The sequence below is a fragment of the Magallana gigas genome, chromosome 1, assembly GCF_963853765.1.
Source record: "Magallana gigas chromosome 1, xbMagGiga1.1, whole genome shotgun sequence".
NCBI classification, from domain to species: Eukaryota; Metazoa; Mollusca; class Bivalvia; order Ostreida; family Ostreidae; genus Magallana; species Magallana gigas.
In genome coordinates, this window is record NC_088853.1 from 11511412 (window position 1) to 11525019 (window position 13608).

A 13608-nucleotide genomic window follows, 5' to 3' on the forward strand; every position below is an offset into this window, starting at 1 on the left:
TAATTGTCCTTTTTTATCAGAATTATATACTTGTCCATGCAAGGTTGTCTTATTGTCTCCACCTTTAAGAATCTTGATTCGCCATTACCAGCAGAGTCATGATCGAGAAGAACAAGATAAATATTGCATCCCGCACCTCAGATCTCCAGATTTCCGCATGATTCCGCATATTTTCCTCATTTTAAATACGCAGAGAAAATACGGAGAAAATTAAATGATACGGAAATGCAGAAAAAATCCGTAAATGATCATGAAAATATAAGGAAATAATATGGAGAATTGGACTTAGAATATTTTTCATCTGGAAAAAATACGGAGCTCTGAACTTTTTGTTTTGTTTTTGTTTTGTTTACTTCCTGAGCTTGCCAAAGCTTTACCAGAAATAAGACATACAATTTTATACACATTCAGCACAACTTTATAATGAATTGCTGTTATAATTTTGTATATTTGTATAGAGAAAAAAAAATCTAATTAATATTTTCGGATTTCAGTTTAATTCTAAGATAGTCTCAATAAAAATTTTTATTATTACGAAAATACGATCAACTTTAATCGCATGTTGTTTCATTACATAAAAGGCAAAATTACCCCCCCCCCCCCTCCAGACCCCACGTATTACGTGAACACCAACCTGTCTGTTCTTTTGTTATGCCATATTCTTTTTTCCTACGTTCAAATATAACTTAACTTATATTGGAGTCTAAACTGATATTGGAGTCTAAACTGCTTGATGTTGAATCATGAAGATTGAAGAATTTTTTCGTATGCTGTTCAGTGTTTGTTTCTACTTTTACCTTTGTTTCAATGTTAAGCTACGCGCGCGCTGATTGGTTGATCAATAGCTAGCCGCCAATTTTCACATATTCGATGCTGCCATGTTGTCTGCCATCACCGATATGGTAAAATGAATGAAAATAAGGGATTAAGGCTGTGCAGAAGGTAAAAGAATGATTGTCAATGGAGTGTTTACTTTTGGAATATCCACGGCTAAACAGAGGACGAATATAAGTGAATGAATCGAGTCTCAACACCCAAGGCCACTGCATGCACCATCTCGTGCATGATCATGAGCACGTTTTTGAAAAAGTAAGTGAAGTAATGAAAATATATTCGTTGAATGGCAGTTTAAACAGTTATTGGAATATAAAACGAAAGACTGTGATCTTTTATAATGAGTTTACACTGGCGTCAGAAGCAAATTGAAAGTGTGGGGGGGGGGGGGGGGGGGGGGGCTAGACTAATCCTCAGAAATATTGAGGAATAAAAAAACTAATTCCCAAAATCATGGAAATCCTCATCCGTGCGCGGGTGGGGGGGGGGGGGGGTATGCCTATACTTCCAAAAAAAAAAATCTGACCTACCAATTTTTTTTTACCCAAAACATGAAATTCCTAATCCGTGGAGGGGGATGGGGGGGGGGCCTAGTATGCCTATGACTCCAACTTCTTAATCTTTCAAGGTAAATTCAGAAACAATTATCATAGCTGCGAGAAAAAGTGGGGGAGCTGAACCCTCTATGATGCTATGTCCCTAATGATTAGGTCTAACTTTGCAAAAAAAAGTAGGGGGAGGGCTAAGCCCCCCCCCCCCAGCCCCCCTTGGTTCCGACGCCTAAGGTTTAACAGTTTAAGGCCGTCCCTATGACAATGCCGGTTGTCAAAACAAGCAAAACGCTCCTTATTGACATCGTTGTGATGCATGAACAAATAATTTAAATTCAAAATTTATTTAAACAACGCCAAATTTAGTGAATTATCATTACATAGTATATAAGTACATTTTATATAACTTACATTTTTATTACTTAAATAGAAGAATTCATGTTCTACTCACATAGTCAGAGTTAGTAGTGCAAATTTGTAGCTATATTGTAGCTATATTGATTAATAGATCAGTAGATGGAGTAATACATGATAAACTAATTTGTTTTTCTTAGAAAATGCTTTAAATTTGAAAAAAATTGTGCTTATATGAAATCCATTTATCTTCCCAATAGGTGTCTGCCCTGGTGACCGGGTTACACAGACCTAAAGAAAACCTTGCATGAACAACTAATTAACTCACTGATTTTATTATCAAATAATGCAAAAAAAGTGAAGACAGAATTTGTGTAAGACTACGTAGAAAAGCATATAAACAACAGTGCTGAAGTCTGACTATTCCATTGTGGACATTATTGTGATATTCGGCTATTTGTGTGATATTGTTTATGTGTGAAATTAAATCGGAGAGCACATATAGGAGCTAGTCTGTCATAAAAGACATCAAGAATGCCTTAAAGATTGCCGTGATTAATTGTTATATGACCAGTGACCTTACAGGGCTTAATTGTGAACTAAATGGTTTGAACTTCGCTCATTGTGAACTTTTGTCCAAGTCCATCTCTGCATGCATGCTGTGATCAAACTGCATTCAAGTTTACCAATTTGCAGCAACAAATTATCACCGATTAGTTGAGTACTATTTGTCAAATTTCATTAGGGTTTGTTCATCAATTATGTGTTTATTTTTTGAATTTATAAAATGTGCAAAATTTAAAGTTGATAATTTTAACTTGTGTCCTTTATCTCTAATTTTGCTGCAACTGTTTTAAGTTAAACATCTTTGTTAATCACCAGTAGAAGTTATTTGTAAATTGATTAAAAAGCATAGTACATGTATGAGTAACTCATTATTTAATGATTATAAGTGTTTATTAATTGTTTTTATGTTGTAATATCTTAAAGTTGGTATGTTTATCTGTAAGCTTGCAGCAACTGTTTGTCGCAAATTTGCAGCAAACTCTCTGCAAATAAGACGTTGCATTAAAATTTTGTACAAATTAACGTCATTGTATTAATTAATGGGCCTTATTTTCTGATTTAAGTTGTTAAATATAAAATTATCTGGAATTAATTTAATTTCTTCCTAGGTATATCTATTTTTTCCTTATTTTTATTGTTTTTATATGGTTACTTATATTTCCGTGCATGTTTGAATAGTTTGATTGTTTACAATGTACATATAGTTGTGAGTCATTACCTATTTTGCCATGCATATCCTGCAAAATGTTTAAAATGCAATGTTGAGGTATGTTATACAACTAATATTTTGGTTGTTGTGAAGGAAACGAGAGAATTTCCTTTCAAGTGTATATAAAAATGTGAAATACAATTTTTCTATCCATTATTTTTTTTTCAGTAAAGCTTTAAATTGCAATTATAACCAACAGATTTTCTATATACTGTAGCTTTTTTAAAGAACTTTCTTATCTGGAAAATTAATTGCAATGCTTGTGATTGCTTGAAGTAATTACTGTTTTCTCTCAAGTGCACATTTGTTGTAAATCCAAGGTAGTCAAATTAGAAACCTTGTACACATAACATTTTGTTAGCAGTTTATTTATTTGTGTTATAGTATTACAGATTTATTGATTTACACAGTTGTCTGGTGTTTTTTTTCCCTAAAACTTTTTTAATTCACAGTTATAAGCGAGTGCAAGGAAACAGAATTTTAGGAGAACAATTTTTAAAAACAATGTTACATAAAATTTGGAGAATAATATGTCTACAACAAGTAAAAAACAAATGGGTTAACCATATTGGTACGAAATAAGTATTTAGATAAGATAAGTATTGCTATTACTTAATTATAGAATATTTAAAAATAGATGAATTTGATTACTTGAAATTAGAATTATATTGAGTAAATAAATAACAAGTATTTATATACATTTTAGTAATTGCAAAAAAAAAGTAAATAGTGAGTAATAAATTTGTCTACTACAAGTAATTAAATTACCTATAACAAACCATATTACATAAACTAATGAAAATAAATGAATTTGATTACTTAAAATGAGAATTATATTGAGTAAATAAAAAACATATTTATATATATTTTAGTAATTGCAAAAAAGTAAATAGTCTACAACAAGTAATTAAATTACTTATAACAAAATGATTTTGATTACTTAAAATGAGTATTAAATTGAGTAAATAAATAACCAATCTGTATAAACATTTAAGTAATTGCAGAAATGATGAGTAAAATAAATCATAAGTAATTGTATTAGTGGTATTTACTAATTACGATTCCAATTACTAAACGAGATTGCCTTTTACTTGCTATTCTGACTAATTGTATTACTTAATATTTATAATTTTTCTAAATTCAAATTCTTATTTTAAAAATGTATAGTAAAACTTTTTTTTAGAGTAACTGCTTTAATCAAATAAATCATTTTAATTTAGTGTTTTTAATTTCCGAGAGAAATCTTTATTTTGGAGAGAGAGAGAGAGAGAGAGAGAGAGAGAGAGAGAGAGAGAGAGAGAGAGAGAGAGAGAATCATACACTTAGGCAATAAGGTACACTGCAAATATTTTGAAATATTTTAGAAAAATGAATTCATTAACACGTAGGAGAGTAAAGGTGGCTACCATTAATTATAATATAGATTTCAATACCCCCCCCCCCCCAAAAAAAATAATAATAAAGGAATGTTATTTAGCAAAAAAGATAATTTCCTAATAATCATCATCTACTCTAATAATTAGATGACGATTATGAAATGTCTATCAACAATAATGATACATTAAGAATAACAAAAATTAAAAGTCTTTAAAACAATTCTTGATTACATGACTAGGTCGGTGTTGTCACGGACGGTTCGTGTTATATTGGCTTAACTCGCTTCCGTCGGAAACTTTAATTTCTATACATGTACCAAAGTTTGTAATGAGCACTCGTTGAATTAGTTTGAATATCAAATCAAGGAGTGGGACAAAGGGTTCATAAACCAGTTTTAAATTATGATTTATATAAATCAACTGTTTATATATAGTGTTTGAATAACTATTCATACCCCATATTTACTGGTCATAACATGTGTATCAGTGAGAAAGATGTTCAAATCATCATTTAATTCTAGTTGTAGGACATGCGTTGCTTTTTATGATCTTGTGTATACTGTTTGATTACCAATTCAATTTTAATCGACCCTTTCGAAAACGCATTCTCTCATGTGACCTATTGCAATAGGTTTTTGTCTGTCGTCATGAGTTAACAATTTGACATTTGTAGCTCAATTTTGAAAACTGCTAGTTCTATTCTGATCATTTTTGTTTGAAGCATGGCAAGGATAGGAGGAATACAAATTTGGAAATTTATGATCATTATTACAATCCCGGATTTTTTTGACGGGGGCAAAACAGGCGTAAGGGCAGCACCTGAGGTAAAACATGAAAACTGTTAAATATCCATGTAAATATTGAGTAGAGAAAATGTATCAATATTTAATTATTAAATAAATTACGTGAGGAGGTTTAAAAATGCCTACATAAAACATACTTTATATTTAATTTGATCAAATTTTTATGAATATAATTATTCTTTTGTTTAGACAAAGAAAACAGATACATGTGTATCAAACGTGCAAATAAAAAAAAATACTTTTTTTATTTACTAATGCGTCCAGGTAAGAGTACGGTCTATCATTCCATTGTCAGTCTTTAATATATCGATGCAGTCAATTAAACATGCATCGGGTCAAATAAGTTTGGTTTATCAGGGTGCCAGTTGGTGAAGCCAAACAACGTGTCTGATTGGTCCCGACCGCATTGTCCCTCACTGTCTCGATCCCATCGGCCCATGTCGTACAGCTATCGTTGTAACCTTTTCAACAATTGTCTGAAACAAAAATATAGTTGCTGAAATCATTTTAAGTTAGCAGCCAGAAAACATTAATTTCCCCTTCATCCATGATTGACTTCACAAATCTGATTTTATTATGGCTTTCGTTACTTAGTGGAGTGATGTGGCCCATGGGTCTCTTGTTTAATTTTTGAAAAAAAAATTTCGTACCTAATATTTAATAAATCATAATTGTTATAGTATATCGTCTGTTTCGATAAAATTACGAAGTATGAGACTCAGCAGATGAAGAAACGCCAAATTATATTCGAACATTACTGGTGTCTGTTGTATCACGTCGACAGTGAGCGGCATGAGTTCACTGAAAAACAGCAAGAAATAATTTTCAGGAAATTGGGAAAAAAGTCTCAGAAACCACAATTCATTGTGTGAGAAATGATTATCGAGGAAAAGTGAAAATTGGTTTTAAAAAAATCGGCTGAAATTAAAACGTACGAGGCCGTTTGCTAATGTCAGGCGAAAAAAAATGACGATTGAGTAAAACGGTTCATTAAAAAATTTACGTACTTCCGGTTTTTGGGTGTTATTAACGCAACAATCTTTGTTGTTGCTGCTGAACGAAGAGACGGCACTGAGAACCGGGCTTTTTTTTAAACCGTGGACACATGGATGTTACGCCCGTTCTTTCATGAGAAGAATAAATCTCGTTAAAAGAATAGGTACAAAACCGCTCGCAAAATGCTTGATGATTTTGCAAAAATAAAAGGAGATTTTCTAGATAAAAATTCCAAATGTATCAAATAAAATAACATTCCACATGAACTAATAAATAACTAAATTATTACTAATAGATTTTGATCCGACAGGATTGGAAATGGTTCCTACTAGTTCGAGCACCTTCTTCTATTACTTGTGAGCTCTTGCGCTTACAAATGACCTTATTAACGTAGTTCTCTTTATTATACCAATAAAGAGAGCTTTGAGAAAGGAACATTCCATGGAGAGAAAATACGACTGTCAAGGTTTGAAGCAAGTGGTGACGATGTCAAGAACCACTTTGACCATTGCAAAGAACTTGCATTATCTATAATAGATAGTAACATATCTCTGCATACTGCAGCTCTGCAATATTTTGGGATGGACAAGTTGGATTATGTGCCAACCAAAAATTGTATACTATGTTCAGTTGAATCAAGTGATTATGAGAAGAAGATGTCTCTTGTGCATTCATTAGAAAATTTTATTGATTCATACATAATACTGTGAAAATGGTTATCTATGCGTGGGGAAATTTACACTTGTTACGTGGAAAGCTTAAATTCGGGGAAAATACCCCCGCGCGTATGGTAAAAAATTAAAACGTTTGAGTAGTAATTCGCGCATCTGCGCAATGAACACCATCGCGTATTGTTTGACTACAGAAAACGCGTACTTAACCCCCAGCGTATATAACCACTTTTTCAGTAACAGATTCAAAAGATCTACATGTACTTAAGGAACAAACATCGCCACACAAATACAAGTACAAATGCCAAACGGAAGTTCACTGAATGTTCCGGTGCTCCTTTCAACAACGTCTAAAAAAATGCAATCTTCATCAGATCATATCAGAATTCTGAAAAGCTGAACGTACCTTGAAATAATTAATGTCCATGGCCTAGAATAAATTAAGTTTTTTTTCAATCAAAAGTATCAAAAACAATGATGAACATATTATTCAGCATGGCCATGGACACAAGTAGTAGTCGGATGTATACATAAGACAGAACATATAGGAACCGGTACCAACAAAGAGCAACACATTCCGGAATGGAAAAATTGGAAGGAAATATTAAACAAAGAAAAATTAACATATATACATGACAAAATAGCAATTTGGCGATGCAGGTCTTTTATTTCAGCTCTCATTCGGTCAGTTTCAGGAACAAGCTCCACCGCTAGAGCGTTCTTGATAAGTGTATTTCCAAGTATAACACTGGTGACCCTGCGCAAACTTTCTTCACTGATTGACGCATTCTCTAATATGTTGCTGAGGACAGAAATGTCACTTTCTGCATCAGATACAGATCCTAAGGAGTCATTCGGTTTCTTTTTTTTTGGCTGGGTTTGCTGGACTTACAAATCTAAACCTGTTTTCGTTTTTGTGTTCCGGCATGTTGATACTGATCGTGATCGTGAGTAGATGTCAATCTTACAGACATACAGTGTTCACAGAAAAAAGTCAAGAAAGGCTAACTAATATTGACTCACGTTTCGAGGGGACACTCCAAAAATACTTAAAAGTCCATGGAACAATTATAAACACTCAATTCATGATATTTGATGCACTACACGCAAAAAGTAGAGAGCTTAGATTTCAGTGACCATAATGGTGTCGACCTTGACCTTGCAAAATGTGCATGTACGTAAGGAACAAACATCGCCACACAAAAACAAGTACAAATGCCAAACGGAAAGTCACTGAATATTCAGGTGCCCCTTTCAACAACGTCTGGGAAAATGCAAGCTTCATCAGATCATATCAGAATTCAGAAACCAATGACTTCGAATTTAAGAACTAAGACTTGCATTTAATGCCATGCAAAGCAATGTAAACATTCCAAATAGGGTTTATGCCATTTATGAAGTATTTTATGTGTATTCTGGAGGGCCACAGTGATAATTCCAACTATGACATTTTTCGTTTCAAAGTCCATTAGTAACGTTTTGTAAACATTGAAGGAAAACCCCGATTCTTAAATTTCAGCAGACGTGCAGATATGGTAATATGGTAACATATAGTGTGACTCATTAAAGGTAACTTAACAGCTATTCATTCAAACAAAACGCGAAGAACACTGCCATAGCAGAAGGGCTACCTTTTCTGGCATGAAAAACATATCGGCTTCTTTTGATGATACCTGAAGTGTTATTCTATTGTTAATGTTATTAGAAGCACGGAATTGAATCATCAAATTCTTGTGAATGCATGATCATCCATGACTTACAGAAACTTAAACCATTTGAACATAAAGATGGACGCAATGTACCATCATTCCCTTAACATTTACAAAGTTCACGGAGTCATCTGAATATGCAGAAAATGATTCGAGAGCACCAATGCAACTTTCATTAAGAAGTAGGAAATTAAGGTAAGACATACACAATTGAAATAAAGCGATGCGTTTTACAAAACATTATGTCAAGGTCAGATCTGTGACCTGCTTTACTATACATCATAAAGATTGTACAACTACTGAGGAAATTTAAAAGTCTTTGTTCATATCCCTCTGTTCAATACAATTTATGCCTACGTCCTTGCACAGATCTAAAGATGTTTCGTAGAAGGATAATGCAGATCAGAGAGCAGACTAGTCTATATCCGAATTCACTTCAGCTAAATCAGAAGTGGGGTTAGAATTGTTGAATATATACACAGCAGTGTAAAACAGTAACACTGTGTTAGTAGAATCTGTAATTCCACAGTGGGAGTTCGTTACACTTTTGTAAATAACTGTATTTATTTTATTTTGATACATAAAATCATGCCATTAAGATATAGTAAATGTAACTTTCTTGAAAGGATAATTTGGTAAGAAAAAAAAGATTTTTTTTAAGTCCATTAAAAGAATATTCACTATATGTTCCAACACATGTATTATAGAACATAGTTATAAAGAATAGAATGACAACCCACTAGATTGTGATGAAATAACTATAGCATTTATGATTTGATTGACATTAAATTATTTGTTCAGTACTGAGGACTATATTAATATTGAAATGATTGTGCACACCGACAGTTCCCTTAAATTACCGTCAACAACAGAGATCAAATCTGTTCCTCTATCCTACACATACAACATTGTGCAACAATACACAGTGTTGGTATATGCACGGAACGAAAAGGTACTAAAGAGTACATATTGTATGGTTTATAATAGTGTGTCAGATGAACATGCATGCTAGCTGTATAGTGTAATATTTCTAATTAATAGCAGAGTGGAAATTTTATAAGTACTGAACAATGTTTGTAAATCTAGCCTTTTAACTAGGTGTTTTAGATATCAATCATATACATGAGTGGAACAGTTATTATTGTCGGTGTGTGTCATCTGTAAAATTTAACATAAATTTTCCACACCAACCCAATACAAGTCGTTATTGTTATAAAAAGCGAGGTGAAACGATTGAAACTCATGTAACATAGGTGGAAAATAGTCCAGCTGACGAACTGCTAATAACCCCCCCCCCCCACACACACTTAAGAAACCAAACATCTTACATTTCTTTAGGTCTGTTTCTGTCAGTTAATGTAAGAAGATCGAAAACAATACAGCTATATAAGACATGACAAGCCCATTTACGTACATTTCCGTTACTAACTACAGAGTCTGCCATGTTGGTTATCTACTGGAAGAATCCATTCGACAGTGTGTGCCTCGTCATCGTTCTTGCACGTCAGAAGGCCTCGGATATCAGGCTTCGATAAATCAGCACCAGCTGTGTTATTTATTTAATATGTATCAATGTTTTTTTTTTCACACGGACAAGCTTGTTTGCAACGACTTATTTTTAAATAGCCTCTATCAATATATTGACATTTGCAAGTGCAAGCTCATGTAAACCATCAATTTTCTGTTTCATTCATTCAGAGAAATAAATGTTACTGTTTTTTTTTAATTAAAAAAAAATTCAACGGAGTAAAATTTCATATTTTTTTTTTAATTAAAAAACACCTTGTGGAAAGCTATTAAAATGTCATAGTTTGTTAATAGCAAATCGACCGATATCACATCAACGTATTACATCTCAAAAAGTATACAAGAGAAACTTCTTTTAATACACTGTTTATTGCATTAAGGTTAGGTAATACAGTAATTACAGGATCAGACATTTTATTTTTATTCACCGCATATTTTGTCAGCAAGTGAAGACACCACCCCTGTAGCAGCTGATGCGAGAAGCGGACTCCCAGCTAAACTGGTAACACCAGTTGCAACACCACCAATTAAAAATCGGCAAAGAAAGTTGGCTGAAAAAAACCAAGGACTGTTAGTTATAATTTTGTGTTTAGAAAATGCATATTAAGATAGTTAGGTTTTTTTCCGTTCAAGTTAAAAGAAGTCAAGACGAAGGCTTTTATGATAAATAACTATCCAGTTGTTAAACTGTTAATTTGTTTATTGGGGTTACAACTTTTTTGCAAATACTGAGTTTAAATGAAAGGTTTTTTGTCTCTCTCTTCTATTTTTGGTATCCATACTTATTTTTTAGCAAATGATATTGGTAAAACGTTTGTGGTCAAACGATTAATACAAAATATCGAATATAAAGTTTAATCTCAATAAACAAAATGTAAACGATTATAAAAATGATGATAATAAACTTATTCATAACTATCAAACAACACAAAAAGAAAACAAAATACTTTACAATGTGAAACCTTTTTATGTTTCACAAAGAACGATATTGTTTTGTTAAATCCATCTATATATATGTTGGACACAAACTTTTCAAATCTATTTAAAAAATAAATCTCCTTTTTTATCAATACAAAATATGCAATTTTCCGAAGAATTAAGGAGTAAAGATTCAAAATAATACATTATTGTGAAATTTTTAATGAAGGAAAATATATCAACTCTCCTCTTGATCATGATTTATACATTAAAGATTGTTATATATGTTAGATGATTTTGCATTCACATACATTGACCTTATAATCAAAGGCATGTTAATCGGGATATTCAAAGAAATAGGTTTGATTAACACTGATGTCGATAAAACGTTTTATCAACTAAACCAACCATGTTTTCGTAAAATCATTTCCACATGCATGTGTCACTCAATATTTCCAATATTATGGGACATCCAGAAACATACTCATATCGAAATGTTTTTATATTCTATACACGTTTCTCTGGGGGATCATTAGATAAACAATCTTTTAAACTATTTGATTAATGTTATTTCAATGTTAAGAAACATATCAATGTCTATTTTCAAAACTTATACAGAAAAACTTCAAAAAATATGAGTATAAAAAATAAAATGACAATTACAAATGTTCTAAACAAAAAGACAAAGGTAGACACAATGTCTATTTTAATCTAGACATAAGCTATTTGATTTTAGGTTCGATCGATTTCCATTGTGTTTCGCTTTTACGTAACTATGCAAAATTGATAGAAAATTATTAAATTACGTATATTTCAGATCAATTTCCTGAAATCAATTTGTTGACATGACCCCTACAGCGGAGAAACAGAACGCAAGCGTTGCCTATTATTATGGGAAAAAAAGAAGCGAATCGTCTTTATTAAAACTTACCTTCTGCTGCGTTCGCCAACAGAAGCAGCCCAAGTATGATATATACACAGATGCTGTTGTTTAGAGCCATGTTTTTATCTATTCGATTATCACCAATCTGAAAGAAATGCAAATAAAGGTAATAATGAAGATATACTTTTAATTTGCCAGGCAATTAGGATTTTAGAATGCACAGTATACCTTATATGTCAGCTTATAGTCTTAAAGAAAGATAGTCATCTTATGTGCAGTATGCGGCTTTATATATTGACGGTGAATACGTGGGGCATCCTGATTGGATAGAACGCGGTGAATGTGTTTCTTGTTTCATTTTTAATACCAAAAATATGAAATTAAACAGCCCACCGACAACGATGATGAAATTTTGGTTCATTAAAATTTATTTTTAAATGTTCTGAATATAAAGGAGAACAAAATACAACACACTTTTTCGTGTTCATGTACATGTTCACACAAACAGGATATTTTACTTTCCCTATATAGGTCATATAAATTTATGCAAGTTAAATTCGATTTTGAATACAAAACATTTTCTTGTAGAGATATTCCCTTACGAAAATGAAACAATTGTACTCATTTTTTAACATTGCATTAATATTAATATTCTCAACCAAATGAAACCCATGAACCTTATTTATTGAATTGTATTTCCGGTAATGCACCCGCCCAATGCGCTATAATTCAAACAAAATATTTGCAAACTATAAATTATCACACGTAATGCATGACTTGTTTGATTTTTTTAATATATTGAAAGTTTTAGTGAATGCCTTATTTTTAGCCGAATATGGTTTTCCAAAGTATATAAATAGAACTATGTATACGTATCCCCTAGTCCCATACATATACCACCTTACAGCATTTCGTACTTATTTGGTAGGTGATAATGTTCAAAAAGAAAAATCCTATTTAAAAGGATTTATATATTTATTTTGAATTATAACAATATATTAATGCTTTTAAAAAACAAAACAAAAAACAAAAAAGAAGATAATAAAAATAAATGGTATACCTTTAAAGGGGCATGGTCACGATTTAGGTCGATCATTATTTTTCCGATTTTAATGTTTACAATGCTTTAGTAAGGCAACCAACATTTAAGTATCATTTGTTGAGTTTAAAGCGAGTTACAGAGCTAACAATTCTTTGCTATGTAAACAAACCTTGTGTTTACATTTTGAATGTTGACGGGGAATTCCAGTTTTAGACCTTAAATGTTTACATCACGAAGAGTTGTGAGCCTTGTATCTTGCTCGTACATGTAACCTTACGACCGACTCTCAAATTTCCCCTAATCATTAGAAATACATTCCTATGGTATTGAAAATAATAAAGATAGTAAAATTGAATTTGACCAAAATCATGACCATGCCCCTTTAAAGGTATCTTCTAAATATCACATTCTTTTTTGTTTAGGAAGACAGGAAAGGCAAATACGTCTATATGTATTACAGAACAGAAATCAATTCAGCGTTTGTTAGCAGTTATTGATATTTTCTTAACATCGAATGACAAATATCTTCTTAATATTACATTCTATTTTTTAAAGAGCAGGCAAAACAAATACCTCTAAATGTGTAACAGAACAAACATTAATTAAGTTTGTTAACAGTGATTAATATTTTTTTAACCTTGAATGGCAGTAAGTGATATAAAGTTTAA

The 13608-nt window shown here is 32.0% G+C and overlaps 1 long non-coding RNA gene across 2 annotated transcripts; it reads right to left on the minus strand.

The window, feature by feature from the left end:
* Nucleotides 1-10447: 10447 nt before the first annotated feature.
* On the minus strand, nucleotides 10448-12148 carry LOC117687557 (uncharacterized). 2 transcript variants are annotated; one of them, XR_004600419.2, is made up of 3 exons: nucleotides 12127-12148; nucleotides 11947-12043; nucleotides 10448-10648 (listed from the first exon to the last, which is right to left on the minus strand). It is a non-coding gene; the product is annotated as an uncharacterized lncRNA (long non-coding RNA). The 2 variants fall into 2 exon arrangements; XR_010713383.1 differs by lacking the exon at nucleotides 12127-12148 and having other exon boundaries at nucleotides 11947-12120.
* Nucleotides 12149-13608: the final 1460 nt, after the last annotated feature.